Source organism: Falco peregrinus, chromosome 11 (assembly GCF_023634155.1).
Source record: "Falco peregrinus isolate bFalPer1 chromosome 11, bFalPer1.pri, whole genome shotgun sequence".
Classification (NCBI taxonomy): Eukaryota; Metazoa; Chordata; class Aves; order Falconiformes; family Falconidae; genus Falco; species Falco peregrinus.
Window position 1 is genome coordinate 22,767,368 of NC_073731.1, and position 25,475 is coordinate 22,792,842.

At 42.3% G+C, this 25,475-nt stretch overlaps 1 long non-coding RNA gene across 1 annotated transcript; it reads left to right on the forward strand.

Annotated features, from left to right (window-relative positions):
- Positions 1-1,043: 1,043 nt before the first annotated feature.
- Positions 1,044-21,584, forward strand: LOC114012541 (uncharacterized). The gene is made up of 2 exons (XR_008749269.1): positions 1,044-1,439; positions 12,440-21,584. It is a non-coding gene; the product is annotated as an uncharacterized LOC114012541 (long non-coding RNA).
- Positions 21,585-25,475: the final 3,891 nt, after the last annotated feature.

Genomic DNA, 25,475 nt, shown 5'->3' on the forward strand with positions numbered 1-25,475 from the left:
GCAGCTCGTGAGTTTCTTTCCAGCAGGAGCAGCTCTTCATGGAACAGCACAGAAGCCTTTTACGTGCTCTGGAAACGGTTTGCAACTAAATGAAGTGCCTATAAGCAATCGAAATGCAATGCAGAATAAGTTCATCAGATGATTAAACGTGAATAAAAATGGTCAAACCTAGAGCGAACCCACGGAGATGTGGTGAGGTGAAGCCCCCCTGCGGGTACCCGGCAGGCAAAATGCTTTGCCGTAGGGCTGCAGGATTGGCCCCCTGTGGTGGCTACACATTGTACCTCCTGTGGTATTGATTATACCCCGCCTGAGACACTTGTAATACGGAGGCACAGCAGGGTGAGTTAAAGGATGGAGTGGCAGCTTTCTTTCTGAATGCACTGGCCTTCGCAGATATAAAACAACCCCTTTATTTGCATGTAAATATTTGCAGTTAATTCTTGATAGTTTTGTTTTCAAATGTTCATTAAAACTTCTCTCCCCTATATTTTATTCATATAGATCAGTCTTTGGCCAACATCTTTCATAAAGTGCTGAAATTTGCCCTTGAGGCATCAGATGGAGTAGTCAGATTGTCAAATAAGTCTCCTAATTGAAGTTAACGCTGGCACAATATTTGTCTTTTGAAAATAAACATTGCCAGCGAAGTCGCAAGTCCACCACTCTGTGTGCGCTCTGGCAGTGCTGGAGAGCCATGGAGTGTATAGCGGAAAAGGGGGAGTCTGATATAAGGAACAGCTTAGAAATTCATATGTTAGCATATTGTTTCAGTGAAATACCAAACACGCCAGGGTTTATCAAAACAAAATGAGCAAAAGCTGCTTTTTGTGGTGAAGTCACATGTTAGCAGGTAAAGGAATAAATAAATATTCTCTTTAAGCAATGTTTTTGCATTTTTATAACTTAAAGGGTCAGAAGCAGACATGGGAAATCAATAGTTCTCCTTGCACTGCGTGAAATTAATCAGTAACTTTGGAGACACTCTGTATTTAAGAAAACAAACTGTATGAACATCACACGGCTTTTAAAGACGTCCTGGTGTGATGTTCCTGGTGGGCTTGAGGCGATACAGCACTATTTTCCAGTGTGGTGCCTATAAGAAAACCAGAACCAGAGGACAAGAGAAAGGACCGTTTGGCGATCTGCACTCCAAGATGAATTGGGAAGTGAGTGTTAGTGCAGTTGTAAGAAACCTGATAGTGTGTGGTGCCTGTTTAACCGGCTGTGAGGGAAAAGGTCACAGACCTGGCTATTGCCGCTCACCTGGAGTGCTAGCTTACCCCTCCATCACAAACTCGGCAGCTGGCTTCAGCAAAGTGCTTAGAATCACTGTCCGCCTCAAGCACATGCTTGGCTTGAGTGGAAGGGGGACACGTGCTTCAGGATGTGCTGGGACTTCTGTGGGCAGCTCCGGTGACCAGAGAGGCCTGCTTCAGGTACCAGGTGATATGTAAATGTAGCAAAACGTGGCACATAATGAAGCCTCTAATGCCTGGGTTTCCCTTTTTCCCGTTCACACAGTATATAGTTAAAGTGCTGGTTTATATTTGCTGTTTGCCATTATTTTTAATAAGAATCTTCCAGGAACGGTTCATCAGAAATGCAGAAACCGTGCTCTGTAATAACTGGTTAGGTACGCCACCTGATCCTGTCTCTGCTCCCTAGCTATTTGGTTTTATGTAACAAATCCAGAAGGGATATAGGGGGGTGCAGCATTTGCTATTCAGGTTCATATGACTGGCAGGCCTCTGAATTCAAATACCTGGGCTGAAAATTCTGCTTCATTGACGGTGAGAGGTCTGTTAGATAAACTGAAGCCGTTAGCAACAGGTGATCAGACAACCGACTCCTGCCCTAAGTCCCCGTCTTGACTGGGAAGCTCCCTGGGTGCTCTGCCTGCACCCCCTTGGGCCCTCTGCTAGGCAATCCCATTCCCAACCTGAGCAAATCCAACTGGTCTAAGAGTGTGAGTGAAACAATTTAAAATGACTGTACGCAATGGCTGTAACCGTGTGGCCTACACTGGTGGTGGTGGGGTGTCCTTGGCACATCAGCTGCTGCCCTGGCAAGTGCAGCTGCTCCAAGCTGCATGCCCTGATGGCTTCATCCCAGCCCAACACAGAGCAGCCTCAAAGATGCTGTTGATAATCCTGGTGCAAACAGGGGCTCCAGGGAAACCTGGGACTGCAGTGGAGGAGAGTAGGAAGAAGACAGAAAGTTGTCTGTGTCCCTCGGTCTGTCCAGCTGAAAAGCACTTGAGAACTAAGTGCTTTGCGCATGCTGCAGTAAGGACAGGGCACTCGCAACGAGGACAAGTGGCTCTGAGCCATGTGAACCGGGTCTGGGAGCTTCAATTTAAAGCACTAATACCCTAACAGGGTTCCCGGTGATAAAATGAAACCTGCTGGCTTTGAGACGAGCAGAAGGAGGCTTTTGTATCAATGTAATACAAAACATGAATTGCTTGATGGAAAGTGAAGACTCACTGATAGCATGGGAGCAATAAAGAGCTGATCCTACTTCCATTAACTTTATTGGGAGCAGACCCAAAATATTTAAGTGGAGATTGGCATATCACATCTATCTAATCTAAAGTATCTCAGGATTTATGTTATGGTCTCAGCCCTGAGACAGACAGATGAAATATTACTCCTACTACATTTAATTTATAATCTTCATCTCACTAAACCTGCACCTACCTACTTACATGGTCCCCATTACAAAAGTAGCTGAGTGGCTGCCAAGTATTTAGACATATAAATAAAATAGCAAAAATTATTTTGTTCTCTGTCTCCCTGCTTCCCCTGGAGTTTGTAAAATGTTCTGTACAACTTGTGCTTGTTCTGTTTAAGGTTTTGTGCAGAAGTGGATGGGACTGGGAATCTCTGGGTTTGTTTTAAACATTTGTCTATGTTTATTTATGGAAAATGTATGCCACAAAAGAGGTGTGCATTTATTTCTAATGCACTGAGATAAATAACTATCAGAAAGGGTAAAAGCAAATAATAGAGCCTAGATCCAGGAGCTGTGAGAAATTCATTGCATAAGCTCACAAACTTCCCCTGTTGGTTCACAGTCCAGATTGTTCCCGTCAAATGTCATGGGAGGTCATGTTGGTGGAAGGAGATGTGATATCTCAGGAAGCAAAGTCCAATACCCTCAATGGCTTTGACTGTCAAGACAGAAACACTGGGCAAACCAAAGGAATTTGTGCTACTGATGCTTTGTTTGGAAGTTTCCAGAGCTTTCACAGGGCTCGTGGCTTCATTCCTAGATGTTGTAAAAAGCCACGGCAAAACTTCAAACAGCGCATGGGTGTTCAGCCTGTGTCTCGTAGGGGTGGCTGTATACTTTTGGCTGATCAGTCACGGACAGAAAGTTGGTTACCAAGGACTGAGTAAAGATGTGGGTGTCCCCTCCTCATAACAACATCACTCCAGCCTTGAGCGGGCAGTGCCACAGGTAGAAGCTCCTCAGAGAGGTGCTTTGGGACATCGTGGTGGTGGTTGTGGCTGGAATGAGACATGCAGGACCCAAGTCACCACCTCTCTGGGCTGTGTGCTCAGCCCAGTTCTTGCCATGGTCAGTGCTTCGCATGTGGCGATCAGGGACTGCACCGTGCAAAGGTTCAAGATGGAGCAACTGTTGCTCTGAGACAGGTCCAAAAGGAGGAACATTTCAAGATGTGTCCTTCAAAGCTGGACACGGCTATATTTTCTCTTTTCTATTTCTGGCTGCTGCTGAGCTCATGAATCTCCGCCGACGGATAAACAGATAGCCCTGGACCCTTTTCATAATTGTTTCTGGATATATCCTTCCTCAATCTTATTCTGCACAAAACTTCTTGAATAGCTCATTTAAGGAGAAAACACTTGAAAAGTATATTAGCAAACTCTTTCAGTGGGGTAAAACCATCAACATGGAAAATTCAAGTTTTCAAGAGAGCCATTAAGTGTGATTAAACCTTTAAAAAGGGAGAACAATGAATGCAGCCTTGTATTTAGCAATTTCATATCTTTAATTGTACAAAGATTTTCTTTAAAAGCACAAGCCTGAAAGGAAGCTGAATGTTACAGTATTTACTGGAGGAAAGCAATGAGAGAAGGCCTGTTCACTAGCTAATGGAGTGAAGCCCAGAAATAATGACAAAAAAGCGGTAACGACCGCTCTCCAACACAACATATATAAAAGAGGGAGCCATAAAAAGGCAACAATTCTTGACTTAGCTTTGAGTTTCACAATGACTGTGATTACAGATAGCAAGTGGAAGAGCATATAAGCCATGATGAAATCTAGTTGGCTTTGAGATTCAAGTGAAAAAAAAAAAGTAAAAAAGCAACAGGGACATTGAATTTCTGCAGCACAAATTTTGGATGGGGTATAAGAAATGGAAAGAAAGGAAGAAAGAGCAAGGCCATCAAAAAGTTCAGCAGAAAATGAATATATTCTCTTCCATGCCATCTAATAATAAACACAGTAGGGGCCAGATCCTCAACTGAACTGAGCTGGTAATACCAGGGATTGATCAAGTTTGCTGTTCCTGCAGATGTGAGTATCACACAGTCACACACATCCTGGCATACTTTAGCCTGTGCCATCTTGCAGTATATTTAATGTACGGAGAAAACTTTGACTATTGGGAACTCGAATAAAAAAAACAAAACACAACTGAAATCAAACTGATTAAAGCATATAATAATTATATTTATGATACATTTAATGCTAGCTTAATTATTAGTGTTACCTTAAAGAGAAAATAGTTTGACATATTTTAATGACATGTTAATTACCAGCTTTATTTTTCTTGACCAATATTTTTAAAAAGCAGTGTTAACATCTGGTCTGCGATTACATGTATATGGCTTTCTTCATATATGTAATACTAAGATGATGCATGCGTGTACTTTTCCATGACAAAGTTATGTTATGTCAGTTGCAGCCTTAGGCACACTTTAACATCTAGTGGGCATCATTCTATAGGGCTTTTCCTAAAGCTTTCCCTTTACATTTCTATGAATACCTTGAAACTGCAACTTCTATTCACCCATTTATTTAGAAAATAACAAAACCAAAGTTTTTTATACTTGTGGTTCTAGAGAGATAAAAAAAAATAAAACCCAAACCTGAACCTTAAAGGTACAAATGAAAAGAATCCCCAAAGTACTGAAATTGCAGCCTTATGACTAGTGGCAGGAGCACCAGTCCAGTGCTGGTGATCCTAGGTAGGGAATGTAATATGGCATACTACAAACCCAGCAAACCTGCAGGGACGAGGATGACTGATGTTTAATGCTGTCATATAGAAAGATTGAGCAAAACCGTATTAGCTCTCTGAGGAGTTTGTTTAAACAAGTTTATTGCACTTACACAGAGTAATATGGGCTGTAAGCTTGTTATTTAAAATCATGACTACTGGCATGAGCAATGAAATAAAAACAAGGAGTCGGGGAGGAACAGGGGGTGATGTACAAGTCATGTACAGCATGTCGCTAGGCAGAAGAACGATGAAAATGGATACCGTTTCAGACTACAAAAGCTAGTGGAACTGTGGGACAAACATATGAGAAACTTAAATATGCCTACTATGGAACCAGCAGATATCTGATGCCTACTATGGAACCAGCAGCTTGCTGATGATGGCCATATGGGATATGTCTGATAGAGGTGATCAGTATAAAGAATCAGACAAAAAGGCTGTTTCAGAGCAGCCAAAACTGTCTGCAAATGCAGTCTCATTCACTGAACAGTTTCAGCTGGAAAAAAAGAAAACACACTGGAGAAAGACAGATACAATGCTTTCTTCAGGTCTGGTATTGAATCTGAGCAGCGGTTTGTGAGCCTGATAGCCTGCTGGTAGATCTGTTAGCTTAACGTGTTACTTCTCTCTCTCCAAAATCTTGCCTCATACATACCATTAGAGCACCAGGACTGCAGTAATAGTGTTAATCCTCTCTGCTACTGAAGTGATGGAACGTGTGTATCCTTTAGACCAGAATGGGTTATCCTGGGATTTCCCACCTCTCTCTGGCCCAGGGTCTAATTAATTACTCAATGCAAAATAACCTGCTTGAACCTTATAGAAGATCTCTAAAGCTGATCCAATACTGGGCATGGTCCCACTTGCAGTGGGGGGCTGGACAAGAGACTTCCTGAAGTCTCCTCCAACCAGCTTTTCTGTGCCTTTGTCATGACACCCCATCCCCAGTTAGGTGGGTGTTAGATGCCCTTCACTGGTTGGCATCTACCCCCCAAGGGAATGTAACCTCTGCCTTGGTACTTCCTTGGCTGTTATTGTGTAACAGTTAAACAGAGATGGTCTCACAAAGATGGTCTTGGTGGTTTTTTGGCATGGTAAAAGGAGAACAAGTGCTGAGACCAGGCAGTCCTGGTACTGAACTGGAGCAGGTGCCTGAAGCTGGAGGCTCCTTGCTTTGGGAAAGAGCCCTGCCACTGAGACATTGAGTAAGTGGGCATAGCTGTCAGAAGAGTCCAGCAGGAGAGGGTCCCTCCAGGTTTGGCTATTCATTTTGGAAGACTTATATTTTTAATTACAAAGACGGTTCAAGCTGAGATTGAGAACTCCTGGTAGCTCTGAAAATAAAATCCAAAGTTGAACATAATTCTCATTGGAGGCACTGAAAATAGTTTAAAACAATGTGCTGGTACTTCCTGTAGTCACATCGGCTCTGGAAAATGTTGACTGGAGGCATCATTGCAGAACTCTTGTCTGACAAAGGAAGAAGAGGACAATGCCTGTAATTTAGATTTTGCAGTCTGCCATCAATTAATTTGTATGAAAATCAGCAGACCGAAGAGGGTGTTTGTGTGGAAAAGGTGAATGAAAATGCTCACTATGGACTACATACACCGAGGTTTTGCTAGTGATGAAACAGTGCAAATACAGTTTCACTGTGTAAAATAAAAACAAACTAACCTTGATTTCTCTGTGCCACAGCCTTTAACAATGGTAATAACAAGCACTTAAGCAAGATGATATTTTGTGATTATAGTAAAAAAATGACATCCTTATATAAATGAAATTATGAATTGATTCATAAATGCTACATCCCTGACACTCCCAGGGCTATGCAATTTTTTTCCAGTTAAACACTTAGGCAATTACTCTTTATGGATAAGGCAGGAATGTCTGGTTGTACAATGGCTTCTGCATTAACAAAGTTGCTGTGATATAGTCTGCTGTTTGCATCTACTAATTTGTGGTGACCAGAAGTCATTATTTCCAGTGGATACAATGGCAACCAGAAACATTACTCTCATGATACTAAAGAATGCAAATGCATTATCTCAAGACCTCCAAGGATATGGTATGTGGCACTGCTGCTCAAAAAGTTTTGAAACTAGTTTGCAGTGTACTTACATCTACTTGCTCATAGAAAATTACTCCTGTCACTTGTTTTGGTTTGACCTCCAAGGGGAATGAATGGCTCATGTATGTGATCTTTAAAAACGTGTCCTCACTGAAGCAGGAGTGCTGGGAGCAAACAGGTTGAGGAGGCATAAGAGAAATGAGCTATTTTGGGTAGGGAGTGAAATAAAAGCTTTGTCCCGTGGGGGAACAGCAAACCAGGCACCAAAGGTGTGGGAGAGATTTTTTTAGCTCCCCATACAACAAGAATGGTTAAACAAAGGTGTTTTAAGAAGTGTATCAGCAGGCCTTCACTAGCCATTCACCAATGGTGGTCCATCAAATCTTGTCCTTGTGCAAGCTGGGCCTCTCCGGCACCCTCAAGAAAGGTGCATTTATTAAAGGGAGGCTGAGTTTGTCCCAGCAAGGCAAGGAAGAGTGTACTACCGGAGGAGCAGAGCGAGAAGCACACACAGGAAGCCAGGGACTGTCAGGATGAAAAATGTCCTGGATGGATTAGATCACCAAGACCATAAAGGATAACTCTGCCCTGCTTCCTGAGCTGCACTGCCACACAGGTGTGAGCGATAATACGTTTTTGTGACCATGACCAAAACTTAGATCAAGCTGAAATTTACTTAAGTTTTTGTCCCTTTCTTTTTCTCCTCATTATCTTACTGTGACAAAATGGTAAGACTGTTTCCTTACCTTAATTGTGCATTATTATATCAGCAAGCTGATAATTTGACCTTAATTGTGGTTTTTTAGGTTCACTGAAGCCCTCAGTTTATAATGCTTGATTCGGTATAAAGCATCCCCAGCTTGTTTTCACCTTTGTTTTGCTCTCCCTCACACATACACATACATGCATGCATGTGCACATGCTTCAATTTCTACTCTAATGTAATTTCCTTCTCCTGGAACTTTTTTCCAAACAAGTTCTAGTTCTCAAGATGCGAAAAGAAATGCCGTTGCAAAATTATTACTATTGCTGTCTGCCCACTGAAGTGCCAGCTATGGGAACTATTAGAAATGCCTTTAGAGGAACGCAGATGTGTGTGTGTCCGTAATGACAGATGTATTTAAAAATACAACCAACTCCAGCAAGATCATCTATTTGAGTATTTCTAAACTGTGCATAACGCAAGCTGGACCAGTGCATGAGCAGCCTGAAGGAATGTGGCTCCTTGGAGGCTCACCGGGAGTAACCCAGCCCCACGTTCAGAAAAAACAGCATTGCACACAGCTAGTTTTAGGGGCTGCGCTGTTTCCCTGGAGCTGAGAAGTACCTGTCAGTCACTGTGGTTTTGGCTTAGTCATTACTGGAAAACCGTCTTTTAAGAAGAGAAAGAAGCTTCTGAAAAATGATTGCCATCATGGAAATGTGCTATTCCTTGTGACGTTTTCCATAATTTTTGAACCTGTAATTCTGCACAGAGGAGGATGAAAATATTGGGGGAAAAAACCTGTGCAAAACAGAAAACAGTAGCAACACTGATCCTGCAAAAGGGCAACATTTCCCCCATCTTTGTTCTGATTGAATCTGGATGAATGTGGAAGAATTTTGTTGGGCCAAGACTACTGTCTCTGTGATACCAGGTCAACCTGCGGCTCAGTGATGCACTAAAGTTGAACAGAACAATACAGAAAACCCTCTAAAGAAGAACCATGCTTATAAGCAAACTTACAATAATTTATTTTTGCTCACAAATTGAACATTACTTCTAGGTAAAAAGGATACGTCTATCCTGTGTTGACTTTGTTTAAAATAATAGGCACACTTTATTTGTGTTTCACCCAGTTTCACTTTGTTTTGTAAGGACAGAGCTGTGGCTTCTACCATACGTGTGAGAACTTGCCCCTCACCAGGCCCTGTTGAAACAGTCCAAGCACGGCCACCGACTGACTTGTCATTTCCACGACCCTGCCAAGCGACTGGCACGGCTCATCGGCAGTGCTGGTGGGGGCGGGTGGGCACTGCAGCGGCTGAGAAGGAAATAATTACCCAGGTGCTTTTAAAAAAATTATGAGAGAGATAGGCAGGAATTTGACATGAGAAAGAACAGGAAGGCCGGAGTGGGGGGCATCTGTGGCATTCAGACAGGGCCTTTTTGTCATCATTGGGTTTGGGGGCGTTTTTTACACCCATATGGAAGGATAGTGCAGTATGTGGGTGATGATGAATGTATGTGGCATGAAAACAAAATAAGCAAGCACTTGACCAAAGACGCTTTGTGGGTACAATTTGCTTATCCAATCCAATGGAGATGGGTTTCACAAGGGCCCCCTCTTGTCCTGAAACATCTTATTCTCCTTGTTAAAAGGCATTTAAAAGCACAAAATACTTTTATTAAAAATGCTTTTCAGGGCTAAATGACGTTAAGAACACTTTCTATAGCTTGCATTGCTATTTAGGAGAGCATGTTATTTCTTTTTAATTTGCTCACTCATTCCTGAATAACTTTTCATAGGACTCCAGACACTGCAGTGTGACAGCTAAACCAAGGAGCATCGGATGCGATGGAATTGCTCTACAAGCAACCTTGCCAAAGGCCCTTTTGCTGCACAAAGCTGGCTCTATCTTTGTATATTGAGGGAGCTAAATCAATGTTAAATGCTTGGCTCTTTTCACAGGACAATGACCAGGACCTAAGCTGCGTCCTTCCTTTTTGATTGACACTTGAAACGTTGAGTTGGAATCAGCCAGAGGCACTGCTACAAGCTTGAAGCCTCTGCTGGGGATAACAACTGGTGACATCTGCAGAAAGGCCGACAAAAGGCAGTTGAAAGCCGTGTTTGTTGCTTTCCCCTCTCAGATCTCCTCTCTTTCATGGAGCTCCTTACTTGCTTTAATATTATGATTCAGCACCTGGCTCTTTTGAACCTTGCTTTAAACTTCAAAAGGCGAGGTGGTATTAACAAACATGAAACGAAAAAGTGGCAGTAGTTTGATTTACTGTTGTCGTCTTATCAAGGGGGTTTTTTGTCACCAGCTGCCACTTTCTGTCATCTTTGGAACCATTATCATTTCTCTAAAATCTAAAAGACTCCACTTAATAACAGCTTTGAATACAGGCAGGATCAGTAACCTATACAGTTCTGGGATGACAGGACCGTCAAATGAAAAGAAGGATGTTGCCAAAAAACCCCCAAAAAACCAAAACAACAACCCTTTAAAAAAAAAACACCAATAAGACAAACAAAAGCTGTAGTACTTCTAAGTGACCTTGATTTCAGAATTAAACAAACCAAGCACAACTCCATTGTTCTTTTTGGATTCATTCTGCACTTTCCTTGCAACATTTCTTTTTTGTTCTCAGGACTAAAGGAAAACAAAGCCAAGGCTTCCAGAAAAACTGCTCACTGCACAACAAGCACTTGGTATCACATGAGCACCTTAAGCTCCTCACTTGTAAAAGTGCCAGTGATAATTGCCAGTCTCATTTCACTGTTGTCCTAGCAGAACAGCTCTCATTCAGGTCGAGATGAAGCCCTGAAAGCTGCCTCCCTAGGTCAGACTCACTGGTCAAAAATCTATTTAACTCTCACTTTTACAGCGCCTTTCCATGTTTCCCTGCCATTTTTCCTGGTAATGTTGTGCCACCCTTTGGCTGCCAGGGCAGAACCTGAAATGCCTCCTTGGGCCAGCTTGCTTACCACAGCTTTCCAGGTTCAGTTAAAAGCAATCAAACAAATGCAAAGAAGTTTCTGACCACAAATCTACTGGGCTTTCCTACTTGTCACTTCACTGTCCTCCATATGAAACTCATCCTTATCCCTTTTGTTGATCATTTTATAATGGTATACACGATGAACCTCCTTGGAAGGTTGCCTTCTAAACTCACAAATTATCTGATGGACATCCCATTACCAGCAGTGACTTTTATCTTACAATAGATCTGAACCTGCACTTCTGCGTCTGTGCATTTTGATAGTTATTTACACCTGTGCAAAAAGAACGAAAAATCACCAAAAGGATCCTGTCCCCAGTGAAGTGCTTTCCCTCCCACCAGTTGTGTGCAATGCAAGACAACGGGGAAAAGGCTGCTCCAAAGAGTTTTCCCCCAACATCTCAGCAGCTGGTCTCCCTCACACTGCCCATCGACCCCTTTCCAGACCATTTTATCACAGGAATGTGGGGTTTAGTTTCAGTGTCTCGTGCTAAAATGGGATGAAATCAACAAAGTGAGAATTCTCTTGACTGTGAAAATGCTGGTGTCCTGACTGATGGAAAACGAGGACTGCTAGAATCCAAAGCTGATTTTTTTTTGTTTTTCGATTGGGATGTGACAAAATTCATACAAAAGTAAGACAGTGTGCTAAAAATACTTATTATCTTCTGACGGAAGGCTCACTGTGTAATCACACTGAGATTTTCTCACGGAGCATGTCCATGTTTGAAAATTTAGTCATTTTAACAAATGTTAATTACCACATACTAACTAACAGAAGTGTGTGTGTGAGAGATGTTGTATATTTATTTATTCCAGACTTGGAACATATTAGAATGTAGGCTTTATTCCAGTTTACTGTCGTATGAATGAATGTGTTACCCAATTACAAAAGAAAGATATCACAAGAAATAATAAGTAAGGAACTTCCCCTGGTATACTCTTTTGATGAGGAATCCCAGAATATGTTTACCATATCAGGTCAAGTGGAAATCTGAGCTTGAGCCTATTAAAAGTGCTTGTGACACACAGGAGCAGAAGCAATGTGCCTATGCCGTGTGGAGAACAATGGAGAGGTAGGTTTTATTTTGCCCACAAAACCCAAGACATTCTGAGAGAAAGCACATGCATGGGAAAGCATTGGTGCAGTCGGCTCAGTGCCCCTGAAAGATTTAGGATGAATGCAGAAGAAGAGCTGATGACCATATCATATGTGTACATACATATAGAAATACATATATATATATATATATGTTTTATTGTTGTAATTCAATCACTATATGGTCAGTATACTTTCTTATATATATATATGTTCAATATATTTATAATTAAAGCAGCATATATATATATTTTTTGAACATGCAGGAGCTGAATTTTGGCTTTATTTTTTCCTTGACAGATTTTGGAAGTGAGAAAACTGAGATCAGTATTTTCTTAAAATCACTGGCAACATAATCCAAGATAAATATCTGGCAAGATAATGCAGAGCATCTGAGGAACCTGAAGATGTAATCTCCACATCTGACGTATACCTTTATAGTCTCTAAAAATTGCCTAGTATAAATTACCGGGAAGAGAAAGATGTGCAGCATTAAAACAGTCCCACAGCCTCTACCAAGAGGTCTCCAGTGCTGGCAGAACAAGCCAAAAAAAGGGAACTGGTGGATTACATGGAATCTGTGATGCAAGATGAAAACTCCAAGATGTTGGAGGAATACCTTCAGGAGTGCAGAAAGAGATGCAAAAGTGAAAGGGGATGGAAATGTCCCAGTAGCCTACATTTATTTGTAAATTAAAACAAAATACCAACAACAACCAAACAGGAGCGTTACCAGGATTTATTCAGGTCCAGCAAATCTTATGCAAAATTGCATATGCAAATCTTATGGAAGAAGCCATGCAACCACTCCCAGGCAAACAGAATGAGAAAAAACTAACATATACACATCTGTATGGATCAGCTTTCTACCTAGTCTGCTCCATACTTGCTTTTAAGAAAAGCAGTGAATGGAGGTTGTTTCTTCAGAGAGAATGAGGTTGTGGATCTGTGTCAAACTGATGTCATGATATAAGGTATTTTAGAAAGAAATTACTAGAATGAATATTCTATAATCCTGATTGGATTGGTGGTATATGTAATAAGGAATGAGATTAATAACTGATTTTATATATATATCTATCTCGAGAATGAGTTATAAATTCTTCTGAGGGAAGTCATGCACACAAACCTCTCAGGGTTTTTAAAGGAGACCACAAACATAATGATTAGGATAATTTGATTAAAATTTACTGTTTTTTTAAAACACGGTTCATAACTTTCCTCACTATAAACTCTTAAAGAAATGTAAGCAACTCCTGTTGTGGTTTCATAGGTGACTAACAGGCTCACACTTTTATGAAATAAAAGTTAAAGTAAGTAGCAATCATCATTTTAATGATACAGTCGAGTTTACCGATGTGGTTTTAAGAGGACTCTGCTGTTCTGTACATCCATTAATCACCAGGAAAAGGTGTGAACTCCAAAACGGCAATGCTTTCTGACAGAAAATTACACAGGAGAGTTACAGCAAAAGCTGACTCTGAAAACTGTTGAAGAAACTCACAAACGAAATGGTGGGGTGGATGAGTGGCAGGAGTAATTCAGTGTTGATATTTATAAAGACAGGAAAAAATAACTCTAAATACACTCTTGCCATTCATGGAGGTCTTGGAGTCGTTATAGATACTGTAGAGTCATTCTGTGAAAAACGTCAATTCAGTACTCAGTGACAGAGAGAAAAGAAGGACATAAGGAATCACCGAGAAGTGAGATGAATGCCAGCAACAACAATGAGCCACATCCTGGGCTGAGAGCAGCTCTGCTCACCCCTCGTCTTCCTCCAAAATAAATATCTAATTGCACCAGTGTTGGAACAGAAAAGTGTGAGAAAGGACAACCAGAGAAGATAGAAAATAATGAAGACTTTGTCTCAGAAAATAGGTAGGTTTAGAAAATCCTCAAAGGTGCAGAGAAGGTGACTAGGGGATAATTATGATTATTTATTATTTCCCAGAACATAAGACCTAAGATAACCTGATGAAATGAGGAGGCAGAAGAATCAAAAGGAATTACTTTTATATGCATTGCTCTATTAAATTTTACAACTTATTCCCAAGTGACGGTGTAGAAGCCCAGGGTGCGAACAGCTTCAAAAAGTAACTACACAGGAAGATCTCTAAATTGAAGATCTTTTTTTTTTTCATTTAAACAGTTATCTTTGGACAGTTAACTTGTCTTGTTTAAATATACTTTTAAAAATTTATGTGTGTTAATATGCTAAACTGCACTACTTTTATCATCCGCGATCTTTCCTGTGTCTATATTTCACACAGCAATTGCCCTTCCCCTTTGTCAAAATTTGCTTACGGAAGTTCAGCTTTCATCTGTATGTATGAGGATTAACTTAAGCCATCCTTTGAAAAATGGAGTTCTGTCTAGCTTTAATTGGGTTGCACAGGTGATTTAAGACTGTCCAGTTTTCTGCAGATGGAGGACATAAGTAGCACATCTTTAAGTTTTTCTGACACCAGCATTTGCAGGGTTAAGTTTGAAACAGCTACGTACTATAATAGCAGGAAAAATGCTGATGTATTTATTTTTTCAACTGCTTATGGACAGTTATGTTGTGGATACTTTTTCTTCTGCATGTAACACCACCTTAATGAAGCACCTGCACCAGTCGCTCCTTCAGTCAGTCTCCAGGCTACTACAGACATGGCTGGACCAGATCAAATTAAGGGGGTTAAATGCCAATAAGTGAGGAATTTCAAAACCCAAGCTTGCAACAGTGCATTAAGAGGTCAGTGCTCCAGGAAAATGCTCGAAAATTCCTGCTCACCGTTAATAAAAGTACGGTGCACATTTGCCTGAATTCTAGTGCCATCTCTGCGGTTTAATACCCCTCCTCATTTCAAGACCCAGCCCCTGGGTCCCACCCTAAAAGTAGGTACCTTTCCATTTTCACGGCAAACATCTGGCCAAGAAATGCAAGATCTCTGTTCAGTGCTTTGCCAGAGTCAGTTCGTCTCCTCATTCTGGAAAAGGGCACTGGATTATAGCCTAACGATGACTCGCCAGCATCCCCCCTGTGGAAAGTGTGCCAATGTGAAGAAGGGAAAGCAAGTTTCATGGCACTAGAGACAAGCAGACATAGGACCCCATGGCTCTCCTTCCAAATGACCAAGACTGCAGGGAGGAAGAGATCTGATCTGGATTTTCTAACACTGTTTATCTGCTCAAATTCATGGCTTAAGGCAGCAGGAAAAATCCAAAAGACTAGCCCTGCACCACCCCTGCCTTCATCCAACCTGTCGTACTTGCTCTCTCTGCTCTTTTTCCTGGCTCTGTGGGTAACCCATGCACCATTTCAGGCATGGTGACCCCAGCTTGAAGCCAGAGAGAGTACACTAGTGTTGGTTACTCCTTCAGCACTACATCATGGTGATAGGGGACTGGTTTGGCAGACAGATCTGACTGGCGAAATCCCAGCAGATCAGAGGGGAACTGTAGATTACTACAGAACGGGTGGATAAGCCTGGCCAGTATGTGGTCACCTCCCCCCGGCTAGACTTATAGCAGCCCCTGGGGAAGCAAGGTGACTTGTCTTCCTCCTTTCTGGATGCCTGTAGCTGCTGGGTGTGGGCCGAGTGCCTCACCATCCAGCTCAGGGCAGGTCTGTACACGCAAGGGTGGGTTGGCAGTCCGTGGGCAACCCCCAGATGAAGCAGCAGGTGAGCTGGTATGCTGAGCTGTTCCTGAGGCTACGTGGCTGCTGAGTGCAGAAGTTCATGATGCAAGGTGCCTCTGTACATCTCAAATCTGGCCGTAACACTGGGTTAGGTGCTTGTGGTCTTTGGGTGAGATCAGGCTGCTGGTTTCTCCCCTAGCACTTCACTTTGGGGTGTTTGAGCTGCACCACATACAACGACCTGTATGAGATGCATGTTAAGGGACAGAGTCAAATAACAGAGTCAAAATCAAATGTATCTTTCTCATTTCTGGGCACTGCACACGAGTAGCAACACTGGAGACTCATGGGTGGGTAGCTCGTTAGTGGGAGCTGCTTTGGGCTCCCAGTCAGCATCAGTGACAGCTGACTTAAAGGTATCTTTTGTTTTTATTCATATCCGCTATGCGCAACGAATCTCACACTGAGGTGAACTCCATAGCGTGCTGAAATCATCTGTTTCATCAGGAAAACTCCCTCATGCACGTGCTTATTCCTCCAGCTAAAAATATCCCAAAGCAAAACCTCCGAAATGGCACCCTCCTCTGGCTCAGCCGCACCCACAGCCAAACACACTTATCTGGCAATCGCAGCAGCTCCGATGGAGCTGAAAACTGCAGGAAACTTCATAGCAAAACAAATAGCACTGTGACGAACACACGCAAAGCTCTGGAGATCCTGATTCCTGTCACCCGACTGCAGCATATCAAATGTCAAGAACCAGCAAGTACAAAACAGCGCCCAGCCGGCACGCCTTCCCCTCGGCCAGGTGGGAGCTGCGCACGCTGCCCTGGCCTTCCCTCCATCACAGCAATGAAAGCCGCTCCCGGGAGGCCAACCACAGGACTAAAAAATTCCATTTACAGCACGTATATTCCACAGAGGTAATCCCCAGAACACAGGCACTTCCAGCAGGCATATGATTTCTATAGAGATTGCCACGAAACAACAGAGTGCAGGATTTGGCTCTCTCTGCTGTAACGAGGTGAAATTTATACATATATACATCAAGGTTTGGCGGTTTCCAGAATTAGTTTATTGTGTGTCACCCTCTAGCAAGGATGGGAGGCTCAAAGCCTCCTTGCAATTTCAGCAGGTGCTTGCTTCTGTGTAAGGATGGAGGGCCAAAAGCTTGCTGCTCTTGCTCCCAGCGAACGCACGTTGCATCAGCCGCCTGGTGGCACAGCGCACAGTGCAAGGCTCTGCCTGACTTTATGATACACCTCTTGCTCTCACTCACACAGATCCTTTTATGCATTTAGAAAAACCTGCACCCAAAGGAAGTTCCCAGAAGCCTCAAGTTTTGCCTTCTGTTGTAGATGACACGTCACCAGGAAATGGAGCTTCTCTAGAAATTACTAAGACTTTTTTTCAAGTGGGCACAGCTTGTAAAGCATGTTGCAATTTGTCTTCAGGATAGATCAGGACTAGACTTTTTTTCCACATTCACATGGGATTGTAATCATACACACACAAGCACCAGTCCACCTGCAGCACTGGGGCTGAAGGACTTGCTCCGAGAAGCACAGCAGCTGGTGACGGCTTATAGTCGTGCTCACCTACCTCTTAGTCCCAAAGCTTGTGAAAGGAAACTCTGTGTCTGGCCCAGATGCAGCCCGATGCAGCTCCTGATGTACCTGTGCACTTGTTGGGGTGCCTGAAAGCAGAAGCAAGAAGAGATTTGTAGGAAAGTGGCCAAAGCAGAGCTTGCTTCTCCTCCTGTAGCTCCCACTGCGATCCATGTGCCTGGCAGGAGGCGTAGCGCTTGCCTCATACCGCCTCGTGAGGTGTGTGACCAGGGAGCTGCCTGACTTTGGCTCTACCGATTATTTTTTTCAGTAATACCCTGGACGTTGTCAAGCTAAGAAGCGACTGCTTTGTCCATTTCAACTATTTTCACTTTGAACCCCAGCACAAGACTTGGAGCAGATTAGGAAAGAGCCAGACACCTAAGGTCTGTACTGGTCCCAGGTTCGCTTGGGAGTTTTATGAAAAGCAGCACAAGTTTGGAGATAACAGATACTTTCCATCTGGGACTCAACACACAACCGGGTGATCCACACAACCCAGCATGCTTATAGATGTGGGGTTTTAAATTTCAAGGCAAATTAACACCAGCCAGGAGCTTACCTTGTCAGGCATCTCGACAACTGATGCCAAAGCCTGGAACCCCCACGCGAACCAAGCTGGCCACACACTAGGTCAGTGCTGAGGCAGGAAGGCTTAATGTTGTGGGGAAGTTGCAAATGAAGCTGCTTCTTGTTGTGGCTTCATTCTGCAGCTGGGAAGAAGGCATTTGGTCTCAAAAGCTCTCAGCTGAGAACTATTCACAAGCAGTAAAATCTTCTCCAAAGGAAAACAAGCAAAAGACAGAAGACATTTCAAGTGGCTTCAGCAATGCAAGACACAAAAAAGTGAGAAAACGATACAGACATTTCTCACCACCCTTGCGCTTACAGAATTCCAATTCCTTCTTAACTTTTTTTGTTGAAAGAAAAACATTGTTTCAAGATAATGAAATTTATGGTCTACTGAAAAAAAGTCAGCTAGTGAAAAAAGTCAGCTATGTGACCTCCTGACATTTCATGACCAAAATCCTAACAAGTTATGTGGGGACATATGGTTCTTTCTTTTTCTTAATTCATCTCAGTTTTTTAATAATGTGTCATATTCTAATTCCAAACATTTCACTGTTTCAAAAGCTCCAAGCTGTTGCCAGTAACACTATCTGGCTTGAGTCAACTGTGACACTACCAGAAAAAATGGTGCTCCTATCTAGAAGCCTTTCTTCCTAGAGCTTTTCAGCTTCGAGGAGTTTGCTGAGCCTAGGCAAGGGTTTTAAACTGAAAGAAGCTAAATATAAGCAGCCAACTTCATGGCCACAGGGGATCTGGAGAGCTGAAGGAGCACTTTCTACATTGCCTCCTGTGAACCACAGCTGAGGAGCACCAAGCCACCGAGCAGTGAGGAGCACCTCTCTCTGGTGAAATATCTCAGATAGATGGAAGAGGTCAATTAATAGCCTAGATTGCCCTCAACTATTAAGACAGATTAAAATGTCAAGCCCCTCCAAAGCTAGAATTTAGGGCATTTTGTATTCCTTGCCTGGCCTTTCACGGAGCTGGGGGCCATCTGCACATCCTGGGCCCTGTCCAGCTTCACGCTCCCAGTGCCTCAGTGCAGTGATGTTCAGTTTTGGTGGTTTGGCCCCCATTAAATTTCAAAAGAAGTAAAACGAAATGATCTTTTTTTTTCTTTCCATTTGGCCTAATAAGCACTCCATATTTCTAAATTACCATCTCTTTACATGTGTTCTCTGTAGAGCTGCCAGTCAACGTCAAATGAGGTGTATAAATCAAAACTCTGGTTATGTTCTGATAGCATTATATAGACTGGCAGAAAAACACAGGTGAACGAGTGTCACATCTACATGAGATTTTTTTCTCCCTTTTTAAATTGAGACATCTGTCTAATCTCAGTACTTCCCAGTAAATGAATATAGGCACCTCAGAAGCTTATCTGAGCTTGATATTAAAGAAAAACATTTCTATGGGCACATTTGTACCTGTCAGCACTTACTGTAGAGTTCTCTCTATATATACATTAGCGTGAGTGACATCAGAATGATTAAAATGATTGTTAATGTTAACACCGGTTTTGCACCCATTTTACCCTGTTTTGAAAGGGAGACTTTCCTTGAACCCAAGTGCAAGTGGGTATTGGATTGTTTTTCAAAAACTTTGTGGAAACCAGGGAAGGACAAAGTCAAAGAGAAGGCAAGACAGCAATGCACATGGCACGGGATAACGGATATATACATCTATCTATATGCTGGACTGATGAGCCTTCTCTGAGCTGTTTCTGCAAGGCAGTCCAATGCTGAACAAAAGTACAGCTAAGACTTGCTTTTCCCCACACCCAGCCACATCCACACTTGAGCGAAATGCCTTACATGTAAACCAAGCCCACTCAAAGACATCTCAACCTTGACATTCTGTTTTCTTTTGCAAAACTCCGTTTCTTTACAACACCACTTGCCTGGCATGCTCCCACGTGAAGCAGAGTTATCAGAATAATAATTAACAGGCTCTCATTAATTTAGGATCAAACAATACCCCCTAATGAAGCAGGGACTGACCAATGTGATCCCTTAAAGTGAGGCGTATGCTTTTCTTACACCTCGTGGCATCTAATCTGCCGTAACCATTAGGCACCGAGCTGACCGTAAAGGCCCGTATAACATTGAGTCAAGGACAGTTAATGGATGCCGGAGCACAAACAAGAGTGCTCCAAGCATGTCAGTCAAGACTAACCTGAGGCAAAAACATCAAAATGCAGGTTGGAGTTTTGACATTCCTGCAGGCTCTGTACGCCTCGCCAGTGAATTTTTAAAGTCAATATCCCCCTCCTGCTCGTGAACACTTTCTATCTGATGAGTAGCAGTAATGTGGATCTGATTGAACTGTGACTAAAGTATTACTTAAAAGGCAGCTTTGAATGCGTGCGCGTGTGTGTGTTGTTGTTTTTTTTTTTAATAAATGTCTGTGATAACAATAAAGACAGTTTACACAGATTATCACAGGCTGTGTCTTTAGACTTCAAGGTTATATGATTAGGAAATTAGAAAAGAGATGAGATTAGAAAAACCACAGAACATTTTGAAAAAGAAAGCTTTTTACAAATTATCTGTGTACTGAATTTGCACAGAATCTGATAGATAAATCTTCTCATATTTGGAAATGGATAAATGCTACAATGTAAATAGAAGGAACCAGCTTGGGAGCACACGCCTGGCAAAAGTTCAAAAAACATATTAAGTATTCTAATTTGCTTAAAGCTTACTTATAAAAAAATGCATATTGTGATATAAAATGTAATGATTTCTGCATGGAAATGTAATGAGCAATAATAATTGCTCTGGATGAGCATAGTACAGACTGTTAGAAAGTGTGGTCCCTTTGCCTTCTGATTTCACATTAAACCTTTATTTACTTTTTCCCCTTTGCACAGTGGAGTGAAATGATTAAGGCAAATGGACATACAATTTAAGCCAAGATCATTCCTAGTATTGGGCAATACACGTGAGCACGTAGGATGCCATAAAATTGGGGTGGTGGCAGCAATAAACACACTTCCTATTACTGGAAAAGAAGGTGTGTTTTCAAGGGGAAATTATATTAACTGAAGTGGTACATTAGTATTTAGAAGTCCTGACCAAAATTTCCAAGCAAGCTATAAAACTTGATTAATTTAGGAAGCCAACATTTTCATGCATTCTTTGGAGAGTTTCTGATACTGCACTCATGGTGAACGTTTTGATGGGGGTCATTTTGCTATTAAAGTACATCAGTGGGTGAGCCATTTGATGTGTTTTTCATTTGTCTTGTGACCTTTCACTTGGCACTGTCCTGTTGTTTCTTTGGTTGTAACTTTTTTAACCTTTTAATTTTTCCTGGACTTGAGATCATGTGTATTCCAGCAACACAGCAGCACAAATATTTTGCATTAACTGCACACATCTTGGGCATATTTGTTTTTACTTTGGCTCTTGCCTTCATGTACCTTTGCTATGTCCTATTAAACAGTTGTGTTTCAGTCCAGAGATGGTTGTATTCATCAGCAGAGAAACTGTCACCTCAAAAGTATATGGCTTGTTAAGAGCTCAGGTACCTCTGGGTCCTTTGGGAATGCACTGTGCTATACAAATAAATGGGTTATAAATTTCTAAATACTTTTATTTTCCTACAGAAAAAAAAAGATGGAAAGTCTTTAGCTAAACCCTGATGTACTGCCGTTTCTTCTCTACAAAGAACATTTTTCTGTTACATTCTTTTTAATGTTTTACTTAAGCCTGTTTACACCCAGATTTAATCAGACCCCCATACCACAGCAAAATGCACTTTTTAAGAAAAAATAAGTCTGCGATAACAATAAAGATGTTTTTGTTTTAACAAAAATGCTTTAACATTTGTTGATAACAAGAAAGTTTGCAGATTATCCCAGTCTGTGTCTACATGTTCATCAGGTCGCCACTGAGCCAGTGTTCAAACACCTCTTTTTCCTGACTGAAGACCTGTAGGGCAATGAAAGAAATAGAAATGAAATTTTCAAATCCCAACAGCCGTTTTCTGTAATATTATGTTTTTCTCTCTTGCATGAGACTTGGCATAGTCTAATGATCTCATGATAATGTCATGGCAACTCTGTGGAGCAGAGACCGTATTAAGATGTCACTCTGATGGCAAAATGATGGCAATTCAAGCCTGTGGAGACTTTATGACAAACGATGGCAAAACAAACTCAGGTCTATACAGAGCACATTATCATGTCAAGAGAATAGTGTAATCTAACTGATCTTTTCCATCTCTAAGTTCTGTGAAAGCAATGTTGATACCTGCCTATGCGAACAGAAGTACAATATCAAGGCAGCAGTGAAACAAAATCAGTATCTGTTCTTACCTCCTCTCTGAAGTATTGTTTATGAGCTGCAACACTGCCTAAGCATATTAAAATGCACCAGGCCTTTTTATCTTAGATTTGTTTACAATGAATATCTTTGTCTTTCATCACCTAATTAAAAGAGAAAAGAAAACACCAGAAAAATTCAATGACTGCAAAGTGTGCCGCAGTGGGGAAATATGGTCCTAGCACTGAGCCTGTTTTGCCAATGCTTTGGGGTACTGCCAGTCTTCGAGATGCCACCTGGTCCAGCAAGAGCCCCCAAGCCCCAGGGATGTGCAGGAGGTCAGGGCATCCCTCTTGGCTCCATTCATTACACTAAGGAAGGGCAGCATCCTGCCATGTTCCTGTTTCACTGACTCCCAGATGACTCCCAGCTGATGCAAGGGGATTGGGATGGCACAGGACTCTTCGCGTGAGCAGGTTCCCGGGCTGCGACCAGGGGACGTTGGCACCTGAGAGCAGTGGGAACCTGGCTATGCAATTCCGTTATGGCCAGAGGAGATACTAGCTTGAATCTCTTCACTGTTTGATCCAGTTCAACACAAGACTCAGCCATATGGGTCGCTATGATCTGATTAAATTAAGGATGCTAGAGAAGCCTTAAACCTGAATTTCCTATTTTAATTTGAATGTTATTTTTTTATGCTTAGTTAATAGTCATAATCATGTAGAGTGTGCTAGTCCATTACCACTATGTTAATGGCCAGCTAATACTCAGAAGCCCTTGGCATTGCCTTGGGGCTTGAATTCCCAGATGGTCATTAACTACCTAATAAAAAGACCACCACATCATACATAATTACTTAACATCTTGTACTTGAAAACATATTAAACAAAGTGAGCTTTTAAATATTTAGAAATAAATTACATTAAATAAATGTTATACTTGGTAAATAAATTCAAAGGTGGGGAGGTACTATATGGAATTAAAATCTTGCTGCTGCTTCCTTATGACTCAATTGGTTCAGCATGCAAAATGAAAACACTCAGTCCATTTGCAGAGGGGCACTGTGATTCATTTCTCTTTAATGCTGCTCTTTAATACTGATGGGTGGGTGACAGGAAGGTGTTGCTTTTGTATTTCTTTTCATATCGGGTATGTTAATTAAAGTTATATGGAAAATCTCTTTGCATGCACTGGTATCTGTTCAGCTTAAGAATGAAAATGGTGAAGTTTGTGCTGTTTTTCTAAGGCCGATCCTTGATTCAGGGACAAAACTGATCTGCAGATACCATCTCTCATGCCTTCCCTCTGTGCCTACTATCAGCAGCTCTAATCACTGGTTTTCATTGTGTTGATTCCTACTTCTGTTTTCAAGGGTTAAATTATGATTGTTTTGAGTGAGTTTGATCAGACAAGATCCCAGTTATATATATATATCAAAGAGCCAGACCTGCAGATACATAAGTACGTAACTTCAGTCAGTGAAACCAACAAGACCGGATACACGCCTCAAGACTGTTCATCTTTCCAAGTGCTGGTAAGATGTAGGTCTCTAACATATATCCACAAAACAGATAACAGCACAGGTGATAACCCATTCCCACAGTATCCCATCCCCATGGATCACCTTGCAGACATGGGAGCGATGTCAAAAGGTACAGCTTGGGGGATGGCACTGTCTCTCATGAGTCTGGTGACCAACCAACCTGACTGCAGCACAGGTGAGCCCTAGCACCGACTGCCCTATCACAAAAACAGGCAGGGGCAGCTTCTGGTCGCTGGTTTGGAAGAAAGCAGTGGTCCTTACTTGGTGTTTGGAAGAGAAGAGGCAGACATCCACATGGAGGATGGTGAGTCCAGGCTGAAGTACAGATCCTTCATACTCAGTGCTACTCAGTATGGCAGGCATGAGATGGTCCCTTCTCTCCCGCATGCTCGAGACTTCTTGCCTCACTGGAAAGGGCAGTCTCCAGTCCTGAGCTAGCCTCTGAGCACAGGCATCACCTGTATCTGGGTCATGATGGCTGCAGAGCATATTAGTGCTAAAAAAGCTGGTCAGAATTTGAGTCTTCAGATGCCTGTAACTCTTTGACGCTACCTGCAGAGACAGCAAATAGCTCCAACTGCTTTACAGCCAAGGGACCATCTGAAGTTGGCTAAGGTTAACAACTGATTTGGTGTTGGACACGAGAGATTGCCACCTTCTACTAACTCAACTGGATTTAGACCCATGACCTTGAGGTGAAAGACTCTGTACTACCCTGCCCCTCCCTGAGCCGTGGCATTCCCCTCTGAGCACACCAGTTTGTTAGTTTTCTTTTGAAGTTAATGGCAGGATGTGGCTCCCTGTCCATATTTTTATAGGTTTCATAATTACTCATTGAATATTTTGATGGGTCAAAAAAAGGAAACACAGGTAAATTTGCTATTGCAAAAGCTTGTTTTGGAGAAGGCATTTAACATTTTACAAGGATCCTAGGCCTTGGATCCACTTCAGGGGAAAATTCTTTGGGAGTATCAGGCTTCTGTACATATGTTATGGAAATAGCCCTCACAGGAGTATAATCAATTATCCCACGTTTTCTGATGATAGCTGAGGAAAAAGTCAACAGGCACAGAAAACAAGACTTCTACAGTCCCTGGAGGAGATAAGCACTCTATGGTCTTTGCTTCAGCAGTGCAGGGTAAATGTTGCAGCACAAGAAAGCTATCAGGTTGCAACAAGGCTTTACCATTGGTCAGACTGTCCTGTCCTGTCCTGTCCTGTCCTGTCCTGTCCTGTCCTGTCCTGTCCTGTCCTGTCCTTCTCCACCCAGCCCCCTCCCACCATCCTCAGGGCTATTTAACTATTTAGTGGAATGAGCTACAGCTGCACATCATCCATGTCAATCAACCCACTGCCTTCGAGGCAAGGTCACAGCTGCACATCGTCCATGTCAATCAACCCATTGCCTTCATTCCTCTACAGGTAGACACTTACCCTCCATGCGTGCCAGTCCCTTACAGTATGCCAGAGAGCTCGCAGAGATAGCACATCTGAGACCGGTGTCCTGGAGCGATGTACTCTACTGCATGATGCAGACCTCAGAGAGCTAGGTGTTTCCAGCTAAATATGCCTAAAATCAAGTGTTTAATCCCCAATCACATGAACTCAGGAAGATCTGCTCCATAACCTTCCCTGGCACCAAGGTCAGGCTGACAGGCCTGTAGTTCCCTGGATCCTCCTTCCTGCCCTTCCTGTAGATGGATGTCACACTGGCTAA